This window comes from Sciurus carolinensis, chromosome 9 (assembly GCF_902686445.1).
Source record: "Sciurus carolinensis chromosome 9, mSciCar1.2, whole genome shotgun sequence".
Lineage (NCBI taxonomy): Eukaryota > Metazoa > Chordata > Mammalia > Rodentia > Sciuridae > Sciurus > Sciurus carolinensis.
This window is the reverse complement of record NC_062221.1, coordinates 22,167,603-22,180,042: the sequence shown is the minus strand read 5'-3', so window position 1 is coordinate 22,180,042 and position 12,440 is coordinate 22,167,603. Positions and strand designations below refer to the sequence as shown.

General features: G+C 38.6%; 1 long non-coding RNA gene across 2 annotated transcripts; it reads left to right on the top strand.

Annotated features, from left to right (window-relative positions):
* The first annotated feature begins 2,673 nt into the window (after window positions 1–2,673).
* Window positions 2,674–11,364, top strand: LOC124992545 (uncharacterized). 2 transcript variants are annotated; one of them, XR_007110147.1, is made up of 5 exons: window positions 2,674–2,873; window positions 3,504–3,598; window positions 5,092–5,169; window positions 7,750–7,831; window positions 11,228–11,364. It is a non-coding gene; the product is annotated as an uncharacterized LOC124992545 (long non-coding RNA). The 2 variants fall into 2 exon arrangements; XR_007110148.1 differs by lacking the exon at window positions 2,674–2,873 and adding an exon at window positions 3,038–3,273.
* The last annotated feature ends 1,076 nt before the right edge of the window (window positions 11,365–12,440 follow it).

Here is a 12,440-nt window from a genome sequence, read left to right as displayed (position 1 = left end):
AAGACAACAAATTTTGGTGAGGGTTTGAAGAAAGGGAACTCTTGTATACTGTTGGTGGAAGTGAAGATTGGTACAGCCACGATGAAAAATGATATGAAGATTTTTAAAAGAAATTCAAAAGTGAACTACCATATGACCTAGTAATCCCTTTTTGGGTAATATCCACACAGTGATTTTTCTAAAGAAGAACCAATGGTTATTATAAAGGAGCAAAGGGCGAATGATGGGGTTCTCTCTTCATTACTAGTACGGCAGGGAGTAACTAAGAGGATACATTTTTGATGAGGCAGGAAGTGAAATAAAGATGTTTCAATCTGTGTTTGGAAGGTTAACAATACAATTTAGGCAAAACCTTGAAAACCTGACCATGGTGGGAAATACAAACAATTTTGGCCATTAGTTTGACCTTGCCAGCAACTGATGGTGAATCATCAGTTACAAAATCCATAAAAGTTGGTTAGAACAGTCATTTTAGTAGGAGTGAGAGAAGGTAAAGTTAGGAAGGTATGTTTGTGTTGGACAGAAGTACAGAGCAGAGGTGAGGACTATAAGAAAGAATTAGAATGTGGCAAGATCTGATATTTTTGATTGATCATGGTAATTTATAATCAAGTGATTCTGTTCCTTACTCAACCCTCACATTTTAAACATCCTCCCCTGATCTGGAGTCCCCACTGCCTGTGTTTGTTGAATGAATCCTACTTTGAAGATGCAGTATGTAGGAGTCCAACAGCCTGGGATTGAATCCCAGCTCTGCCCTTATTACGTATCATTGAGGAAGTTACTCACTCCCTGCCTCAGTTTCTCCTCTATAAAGCTGGAATAATGGGTCATTGTGAGGGTTAATCATATTAATACAGCACCAGAAAATGTTCATTAATATTAGAAATTTTCCTCATTCCCCACTGTCACTGTTTTCCCCACTCACCATGGTCTTGCTTCTCGACCTTCACTCCCCCCAACCCCAGTAATCCCCCTGAGCTTACATTCACTTAAAAATCTCACGATAGGTGCTTCTCTGCTATAGACCACTTCCAGAGCATGTTTGTTTTACTCCTGAGTCACTGACTCAGAGGAACTCACAAAGAAGCCTAATTTGCTCCTGATTCCCAAATGAAAATCTAGCACATTTGTGGAACTTTACATTTGTTCACTATCACCTACTTGATAGCTTTCAAATTTCCTAGAAGCATCTGAAACTCAATATATAGAAAAGAGAGGCAATTTTCATGAGTTACCCCCTCCCATTTGATATGTGGCTTCAAATGCCCTGTTACTGGGGTTCTTAATTCATTTATTTTCATTCTCATCCTCCCAGAACCCACACCAACTGTCTGGGATGCAGCCTTGATAAATCTCCGTCTACTTAACCCACCATGCCCATCTATTCACATCCACTGTATACGTCAACTTCTAAACATCTCTCCAATTTGTGTCCTTTCCATAGTACTTTTGTTCCTGTATTAGGTACTGAGCATATTTTGTTTAAATACTACAAGAGATCTTGGCTGGTCTTTCTGCCTGCAGTCTCTTTCTCTCCCAAATAATATTCTAAGGAGACAGATAGATAAGAATGGTGGAAACATGAGGTTAAGAGAATAATTCCATAAAACGAGCCCACTGTGCTAACTCCCCTACATGCTTTCTTTGCCAAAAAGCAATCTGCCTGCAGCCCCACCTGCTCTAGGCAGGGGTGAAGGTCAGGCAGTCAGTGTAGGTAATGATAGGGGGTCAAGAAAGGATGATGACTAGTTACCAACAGAGAACAGGAGGTTGTTAACCTCCACAATTATGCTCCTGGGCACTCTGGGTTGCTAACAACATCTGTGTCCCTACTAGGCATATACATGGAGAAGAAAGAGAGAGCAATAATTAAAAGGGGGGGTTTCTGGGATCCATAAAAGAGAAAGACGCATCCCTTTTGCAGATTTCCAGCTGTGGGGCCCCTTCTTTTAGGAAAAATCTGTCTCTATCACTTTCTTGAATAAAACTTGCTTTCTATGACTGCCTCAGTGTTTCTCAGGTGTTTAATCTTCAACACCGGGTTATTACCCTTTCCTAATCTCCAAGACCACTATCTATAGTTCTCCATAGCTCTTTACAGTTATCTATATCACCTTCAACTGCAACTTCTTACACCATTCAGACTAAACTCTAGGTTCCTGAGCACCGCTCAATACCTTCCTAGATTTATCTAGCATTGATTTTCCCTTACTGCAGTCATTTGAATTTCACCCCAAGGTGCACAGTGTAAGGTCACTGCACATGCCATCGGCTCCTACCTCTTTTCTTCTTTATGGAGCCTCTTATCCCTTTCAGCGACCGCAGAGGCCAACTCATCCTTCAGGACTCCGTTCCACTTTCCAGCAGCTTTTCTCCGAGCTTATGATGGACTCCACGTGCCTTTATTCCCAGCTCGCACTGTACATTCTTTTGTCCTGCCGCTTGCCACATTCCAAGTAGCTTAAATAAAGGATGCTTGAGTTCCTCACAAGCCTGACTCCTGTCTTGAAAGAAAGAGGCGCCCCCTAGTCAGGTTATTGTGTTGCCCTTCCGACAGGAGCTGGGCGTACGGGAGAACCACAACTCCCATCAGGCACGCGGGGATCCTAGAGACCCGAGGGCGGGAACTACCACTCCCGTGATGCTCTGCGGCCTGCGCCTGCGCAGAGCCCAGGGCCACGTCGCTTTTGCGGCACCTGAGAACACGCGCCTTCTCCATGGCTTCCGCGGATTCCCGGCGGGTGGGAGATAGTGGCGGTGCCGGGGGCACCTTCCAGCCCTACCTAGACTCCTTGAGGCAAGAGCTGCGCAGAGGGACCCGACGCTGTTGTCAGTACTGGTGTCGCTCCTTGTAGTGCTGCTGACGCTGGGTAAAGAGGCGGCGGGTGATTAGGGTGGGTGCGGGGTGGCAGGGGTCCGGTCATCTGCTACGCTTCAGCGGGCCCAGGAGCCGAGAGGGCATCTTGGTGACTTCTAGATTGTGAGATTACGACCCTTCTCTCATCCCACTCGTCTTGTCTGACGCAGCGGGAGCAGCCCTGCGTTAAAGGGGGATCCTGGGCGACCCCGGGAGTGACGTCCTGGTGCTTGGGACACGCGTTACCCTCTAATCCACATCCTGTGAAGCCTGGGCGCGCGGTCCTTCCCTTTCCATCACTTACCGCCGAGCCCCACAGCGTCTTTACACACCATTTTGAGCATTCTGTGCTTGCGAGCGGGGCTCTGGGAATACAAAAGTTAAAAGATACCCCTTGAGGTATCCACGCTCAGGTAAGAGATAGAGACACACAAGAATTGACAGTTGATAGTGGCTGCACTCAGTGGGTGCCTAACTAACGATTATAATGGTGCTAATAACAATAAAAGTGAATTTCCAGGTGAATGCACTATGTTATCGTAACTATCTTTTAATATTGTTGATTATCAAGGCAAATATATATACTTATATATTATATATACATATATATGTATATATACTTTTTTTTTTTTTTTCCTGACAGTGCTCTGGAAGTTCATCTGGAGCAGAAAGAGCAGTCAGAGAGCTGTTCTCCTTGTTGGTCTTTGTGACTCCGGGAAAACATTGCTGTTTGTCAGAGTAAGTGCTTTGATTTATTCCTCTGTTAAACTGAGTAGAATACTGGCATCCCAGTATTCCTGTGATTTCATGTTTTGTTTGGCAAAAGAAACTATACTGGCAAATTTGGTGTTAATTCTAGACTTTGGAGAACAAAAGACTCTTGGAAATTATATAAACTAAAATTTTAGCCATTTGTTTCTTTTTTTTTTCCCTTACCAGATACTGATACTTAGTTCTTATCACATTACAAGATTTTTCTATAAATGTTTAGTGGCTAAGGATGCCAGACAAAGACATATAAACCTGTGATCTACTTAAAATTCACAGTTCATCATGTAACAAACCCTTCTGACAACATGTAAAAGACTTTAAAAAAGTGTTTCAAATTTTGGGAATTTTTTGGATTTTGGAATATTTGCAACAGTAGCCAAACTATAGTTGCATTTGGTCCATGACTTGACAAATGCAGTTACATTCCAGTCTGCTGATGCTTTCCCCAATAATTTTATTGTCATTAAATCTGACACATGACATGAATGTTGGCTGATATTTTTGTGTTCACAAGAGGAAAATGAAACCATAAAAATTTGTCAGACTTTATTTAGTCATTCATCAATGACATGAACAATTACTTTGATGAATCAGGTAATACTGGAGGAATACTCTCTCTGTCTTGTGCTAACCAAATGTAATGGCTTCAGAGACAACAGTTTTAAGTTTAACCTGCATTATTAACCTTTCTTTATCACTTTCTTAAGTCTAAACAGCCTATAAAACAATAAACAAAGCTCCAAATTGTGGACTTTGCTGATTTTTATAGTGTAAGTACTCCTAGCATGACTATTTTCAAATTACCAATCCAGCTTTATTGATTATTTTTTTAAAGGATGATCCTTCTTTAACAGTTTAGGCTAGTTAGGTTTCTTGTCACTAATACTTACTTTTAATGTATACAGCATTTTTATTTTATTTTTTTTATTATTTTGAAATAAGATCTCACCAAGTTGCATAGAGCTTTGCTAAATTACAGAGGCTAGCTTTAAATTTGCAGTCCTCCTGCCTCAGCCTCCTGAGTTCCTGGGATTACAGGTGTGCACCAACACACCCTGCTGTTTTCAGTATTTTTAACTGAGTATGTGTTTACTATGAGAATAGGGCAGGTTTTCTGCTTCTTATACTTCCTTTGGACAGTAGAAGTTTTTTTTCTTCCACTAAGGAAATATAATCCCAAGTTATTTATGATGGTTAAAAATGTTTACAGAAGGGCAATAAATTTGGCCACTAAACATGGTTTGAAAATAGTATATTTTTTTCTCCCATTGAAGAAAGGGGAATGAAGTTTGCAATTTTTTGCAGGTCAAAAAACAATTTTAAATCTTTTCAGCTGTTACAAGCAGCATTCATTTATTTCGCTTCAGCCTGGGAAGTTTGAACATTATTATTATTACTCATTAGGTTTGTTGTTACTATTAATATGTTCACTCTGATCTCTCCCATCTTACTTTTTACAGCTGTTAACAGGCCTTTACAGAGATACTCAGACTTCCATTACTGACAGCTCTGCTGTGTACAGAGTCAACAATAACAGGGTAAGATATTACTGCAGTGTTAAGAGTCTGACAGTCTGACTGGAATGAATTAGTCTGAGCATGTAGGTACCATTTGAACTTTATTTTTATAGGAAATATACTTTATGTGACAAATTCTGCTCTTTAAAGTCTGGGGGCCAATGTAGTCATGTCTGCCTCTTCTTTGTGTAGTCACTTATGTACCATAATGTTACATCACATTTTATTATTTTTCTTTTTGTCTTCTTCCAACTTTAAGAATGGGCATTAAACCTTTTCTTTTATGTTTTAATGATAATACATATACATGGAACAAAAAATTGAAAAGTAACTTTTCCTTTTCTAATCCTACTACCCAGTCTTGTCTTTAGAAGCATTAGCTGTTGTTATTTCTGTATGTAAGCTTCTAAATGTTCATGCATATACAACTGTATCTATATATATACTTTAATTAATATTTTTTTCTTAACACTCTTTTTTGCCCATAATTTTTTCATTTAACATTATGATCAATATACCTTCACTTTTTTCCTCCTACATTTAAACACATGTACTATCTAGCTAATTTATGAACTGCATAGTATTTCACTATGTGACTGTACCAGATAATTAGAAATCAATGTAATCAAAGCCCTCCTAATATCAGTGTGTTGTTTGGTTATGATCTTTTGCCTTTATAAACTGTTGTAATGGATATCTTGAAAGAGTATATATGAGTACTTTGCAGAAATACCCATAAAAAATCATGAGAAAGACTTTATAGAATGTAGACAGTGCCTGGTAGGTCAATTATAATGCTTAGTGAGTTTTGGTGAGTGAGTGGAGTGATGGTTGGGTGACTGATTGGAGGGGTGGAAGGACAGAAGGACAGTGACTTAGAATTGTGATCTTAGAGCCGTTTCCCCCTTCATCTTGTGCCACTTCCCCTATCTGGTTCCTCCAGAATTAAACATTGTAGGCAAAGATAAAGGGACATCCATTTAAATATCTCAAAGGTATTTTTGTTTATTTGAATTATGGCACTTTTCCCTACCAAAACCTCTTTAAATTTCCAAGAATTTGGATTTGAAACTTCAGGTTTAGGAGATCATTAGTTTTTGAGGATCCCTTACTGGATTTTTCAAAGTGGGATATTCCAGGGTATATTTTAGACCTGTATCTCTCAGTGCATTAGCTACTGACCCTGCGTGACTATTGAGCACCTGAAACATGATGAGTCCAAATAGAGGGGCACTGTAAGTGCAAAGTACACACTAGATTTTGAAGAACCAGTGTGATAAAAAGAACATAAGCTCTCATTAATATCTTGAATTCTTATTACATGTTAATATTTTTGATATACTCGATTATATAACTTATTTAAATTAATTTTACTTATTTTTACTTTTTAAATGTTTACTAGAAAATTTAAGATTACATGTAGCTTTTATTATATTTTTGTTGAAATATTCCTCCCTTTTTTTTTTTTTAACCTCTGCTCCCATCCCCTTAGGTTGAGATTTAGTCTCTCTAGGTAGTAATGTACTTAGTCATGAACCTTCTGAATTGCTAATACTCTGTGGTTCAGTGTAGGTCCTAATTTGGGTTCACCAAACTCTTAGTATTTTGAAAAGGCAAATAGGTATTTGTATTTGTTTGAAAAGAACTGCCTTGGTTATCTGAAAGGCCATAATGAATCCAGCTGGAATTACGTCAGATCTCTACATAATACTGATTCCCTTCTGTTGAACCATGGTCATGGTTGGCAGTAAACATGTGAGAAAAGGTTGATGAGTCTCATGCTTGTATCAGAGCCACATCTGAGTCTTGTCACTGAGCACAGCCATATCTACAGTGATTATAAGGTCAAGGATGAAGTCCTGGAATAGTGAATAGTGACTTAATAGGCATAATATACTTGCTCAATAGGAGTTCAGAATCGGCACGAAATATTGACAGAAATAAATGGTGTGTCTGGTAAGCACATAGTTAAGAATTAGGGGCGTAAATAATGAAAGTGTACTTTGTTATAAAGATTAAGGATCCCAGTAATGGCAATATATGCTGTAAATTCTAAGGTATTTTTTGCATTATAAGTTTGTGAATATTTATTACTGTTGTTCACATGTTTTTGCTTTTATTCATACTGGTATCTCCTAAGCCTCAAATGGACCACACATTCCTGACCACTCCCGCCCCAGGTCAGGTTTCTTAAGAACCCTAAGAACATTTATCAAAATTGTTACTTTTTATGTAATTTTACATCATGCTCACCTTTCTCATTATAATTGTTATACCAGGAACCACATCTTTGCTCACTATTATATCCCCAGAACTTTGACCAGTGTTTTATTTTTGTTGGGGGAGGTTGGTGTTGGGGATTCAACCCAGGACCTCATGCATGCTAGGTAAGCATTCTGCCAGTGAGCTATATTCTCCAGCCCTTGGCTGGTTTTTTGTTTGAACATGCTCCATGAAAATTTATTCAATTTATTAATCAGAGTAACATTTGTTGGATTAATTAATTAATTAACTGGACTCCAGTGTAATACACTTAATTTGATCATGATGTGCACATGGATCTGGACTGAAACATTAATACAGTATTGCTGCCATCCTCAGGGCAATAGCTTGACCTTGATTGACTTCCTGGGCATGAGAGCTTGAGGCTTCAGTTCTTGGAACGGTTTAAGTCTTCAGCCAGGTAAGTAGAAAGAAATGAAATGGGTTTGTTGGAGTCTGTACTGTGTATCGAGTCTGCACGTGTTGTTTGCTCTGGTGGAATTCTGGGGGCAGCACGGTGTCCTGCAGTAGAAAGAACATGAAGCTTGGAGTCAGCCGTTTCTGGGTTGCAAGCCCACCTTTGCTAGGATTGTGAAGATTGGATGAGATAATGCTTAAGGAGTGTTGAGTGTTTGGGAAGTGTGCCCTCATTATTATTAAAATTTACTCTGAAGATGAATTTAGTGACTTACAGGATTATTAACATTTGGGGAAAAAATTTCAAAGCTCTTTTGGGTCCCAGAAATTATTAAACTCCAACATTATATGTAAGTTTATTTCAAGAACAATGTTTTCATATGTATTTCGTGTCTGCCCCCATGTTATTGACCCTTAAGTTCTTTACTAAAGTTCTTAGGCTGCCTTTGCAAGTGCTTTCTTCATGTTTGGTATCTAACATTGATGAGAACTGAAGAGGGAAATTAGTCTGACACATTTCAATGATATGAAGACATTTTAATGTCTCTGAATTTGAAAGGCATCTTATAGTTGCAGTTATCACAGGTGTGATAGTTTAATTGGCAGCTTTTTCTCTTCTTGGTGGTTCCTGAAATGTTTCTTTAATTGATGGCATCTTGGGTTTGAGGAATGAGGTAGTTGGTTCTTTCCTTTTATTGAACATGTGTAGACTTAGATTTTGATATTGCTTCCTTACCTGCAAGATGGTGACAAGCAGTTTGTCTCAGAAGAGAATGTGATTTTTAATTCTTCAGACAATTTAGACAGATCTAGAATTGGTAAATCTTATCACGATTGTTTAGTTAATTTCCCATTGAATTTTTTTCTTTTTATGTTGTCAGTTACAAATATTTTGTAATTTGCAGTGTAGTCACTCTGTGATCCAAGGATTTTAGGTAAATACAACATTCAAAACATGAAGCTACTGAGTGCAGTGGTTTACACCTGTAGTCCAGCTGAGGCAGAAGGATCACAAGCTCAAGGCCAGTCTCAGCAAGTAGCAGGCTCTAAGCAACTTGGTGAGACTCTGTCTCAAAATAAAAATAAAAAAGCGCTGGGGATGTGGCTCAGTGGTTAAGCGCCCTTAGATTCAATCCCCATAAAACAAGAAAAAAAGATAAACCTGAGTTCTAAGAAATCTTAATCATAACAATGTATATTAGAAAGTCAGTGACTGTATTGGTATGTGACTTTTATTAAAAGTCAAATTTCCTTAATCTGTTTCCCCCTTTACTTGCTTGAAATACTTTATTTCTACTCTTTTCATGGTTCTCCACCTGCCCCCCATTTTTAAATATTGCACAACATTACATAAATCAATAATGCCAATTCCTTTTTCCTGAACCTGAAAATACTTTAACTCTGCTTTTCCTCACATCTTTCTTTTTCACCATCAGTGGTTGCTGATTTTTGCCCTTACATTCAGTGATTAGTGAGACTTACCTGGATGCTTATGATTTCTTTCTTTCCCTTTTGCCAAATTCTAGCGTTCTGCTCTTTCCGTTTAGGATCTTTCTTTCTCTCAGTGTGTCTTTTAGAAGTTATTTCCAGAGAGAGTGAATGAGCAGTAAAATTTCTCATCTTTTTTTCATTTGAAGCTATCTTTATTTGGCACTGGAATGATGGTTTTAACTGAGTATAAAGTCCTGGGTGGCAGTTATTTCCATGGTGACATGGAAGGCGTGACACAGAAGCAGACTTCTGTGTCTACTGTTGGCAGTCTCATTGTTATTTCTCTAAGAAATCTGTCTGGGTGTACATTCTGTCAAGGGGTGGATTAGCTTTGTCATGTTTGGAATTTAAATGTGCTATCCAGACTGGAGATTCCTATCTTTCTTCAGTTCTTAGAAATTCTCATTATTCCCTCTTCAGGTTAGTGCTGTTTCTCCATTCTCAGTTCACACATCTTGCAACTCTGTTGACATGATTGAACCTTACTATTTCTGCCATTCTTGTCTCTTGTATCTTCTAAATCTTTCTAGTTGGCATATTGTGTGATACTCAGATTTGCTTTCCGGTTTACTGTGTTCTTTTTAGCTAAGCGTAATCTCTGCTTAACTTTTTCATTGAGTGTTTAATTTCATTTACTATGGTCTTTTAAATACTTATTTTTTCCCCCAAATTGCCTGTTTCTTTTTTTTATGGTTCCTAGGATTATGCTCTTAAATAATTTTAACCATGTGTTTTGTAGATTACTCTGCTCTAATTTTGGGGTGCTTGTTTTCTCTCCTCATAATTGTTTATCTTCTTCTGTGCTTTGTAATTTTTGGTCCAGAAGCCTTCAAGGGGGATGCATCATTGATGTTGTGGTTGATAAACTATAGTGTATGAAAGCCTCCCTTGAGAAGGAACTACATATTTTCATTTGTTGGGACCATAAAGGTTTAGAATATGGCCCAGTTTTTATATAAATCTTTCCACTAAGGAATCTTACACCTGGGGAGAGTGTAGTCACACTCCATATCTGGAGGCCTGGTGTTTCAATTTCTTTTGGAATTATTTTCCGACCCTGGACCTTCATTAGACTGCTTTTAAGTTGTAGGCTTGGTGCAGGGTGTTTGGTTCTAGCTCCCCAGTGCATGTTAGCCATTCTGTGTCTCCTGTCTCCCTGTGGGCATTCAAACCATTGCCCCTAAAGCCTGATGTCTAGTTTCCCTGGGGCGCTGTACTTTAGCTCTGATATCTCTGACACATGAAGATTCTCACTTGCTGCTTTAAGTCAAGCCCTTGCTGGTCATGCTGCTTCTAGTTCAGTTGCCCTCTAAAAAATTCTGTCTTCATTTAGGTACACTAATCTTTGCAAGACAAAAAAGCATAAACTTCACAGGTTGATGTATCACACCCTTTGCTGTGTGTGACCTGGTCCCCCTCACTCCCTCCTCTCCCTGTGTACCAGCTTGCCTTGAATTCTCCAAGGTATGTGTTTCACTTGTTTGTGCCTTGAACATACTATGTTCCGGACAGTCTGCCCTGATTTTTTTATCTAGTTAAAATTCAGCTTAACTGCAACATCCTCCTCAAGTTGTCTGACCTGTTCTCATTGAAGTGATCACGTCTTGCTCTAGTTTACACCATGAGCATAATTCTCTCCTGGCAGTTATCATACAGTTCTGGATGATTTCTTGGTCTCTGAGGGCAGACATCATTCCTCAGCTTCAGGCATTGACTCATGGTAGCACTCAGTAGTTGTTTTCGTTAAATGAAGATTGGCGTCCTGTGATTAACTGTACACAGACCTGCATTTGTGTCTTTAGTATGTTATTCATCACAACTGAATCTGAAGAAATTAGGGATAGAGTTTTCAGGATAATGGTGCACTGCTGCGTGCTCACATGCCAGTTTTTCTCTTTTCTCCCCCTAGGGCTGTTGTGTTTGTCGTGGACAGCGCAGCATTCCAGCGAGAGGTGAAGGACGTGGCTGAGTTTCTGTATCAAGTCCTCATTGATAGTATGGGTCTGAAGAACACGCCGTCATTCTTGATAGCCTGCAATAAGCAAGGTCCCATTGTGTTTTCTGCATTGTGATTTTTCTGGGATCACTATTAAGAATCAGTTCGGTTGTCCACAGTTGTTGGGGTTTGGAGACCATTGTAGTGTACTATAAATTGAAGAATTTTAAATCTTAAAACTTACTTCTACTCTTACCTTTTCACTCATCTTCTTACCAGACTATTCTAAGGATCCACAACAGAGGAACTGTTACCTCTTTTTCTTGGATATAGTGAATTTTGTTTTGTTTTGCTTTGTTTTGTTTGTTTTTTAAGATCATAAATTATTTTACTTTAGCAAATTAAGTTTGTTAGATTGACGATGTGTCATATCAGTTGCTGGAGGAAGAGGATAGTCTCTCCTTCCAAACAAGTTTATCATTCAGCAAATTTATCAAGGGGAGTTTATAGAAATTTTACTTTAAACCCATAACCATTAAAAACTTTCTTAAAAAGTTTATAACATTAAAAACCCAATCAAACTGCCTCAGTTTGTTTATCAGTAAAATAGATAGACTGGTTGCTCTCTTTCACATATTAATTTCTGATTCTGTGAAGAGCCAAAGCATTTCTCAGAACTGCTTAGGTTATGTGTGATACCTAATCAGGATGCAGTTATTAGCATCATTACCTGACCTTCTCTTGATTTATCTTATGTAGCCTGTAAGGGCAGCTAATGTTTATTTGGCCTGGGTTTGTGGCCACACCAGGCCTTCTTAGCTGTAGTGACGGCATGCTTTAACATCATTAGTAGTAGCTGGACACATGCTGGGTTTGCTTTTAAGTGACAAAGTAGGGTTTTGTGCATTGGAGTGAAAGTTCTTGGTAGAGTCGGAGCACTGGTAAGTTTTGTTTCTGTTAAACTGACTGGACTTATATATGTATTGAAAGGTCTGTAAGATGTGGAAAACTTAAGTCCATATTAGTGTCATCAGCAAAACGTGTTTGTAAGCATTACTTTGGGAAAACCCATATATGCAAATCTGTTTACTTTATTAGAGAAGGAGGTAGTGATAAAAGCTCTTTTTAAAAAGGAGTGAGGAGAAACTTACTGGGTTATGTTCTGGTTTAAACTACAACAGTGTTC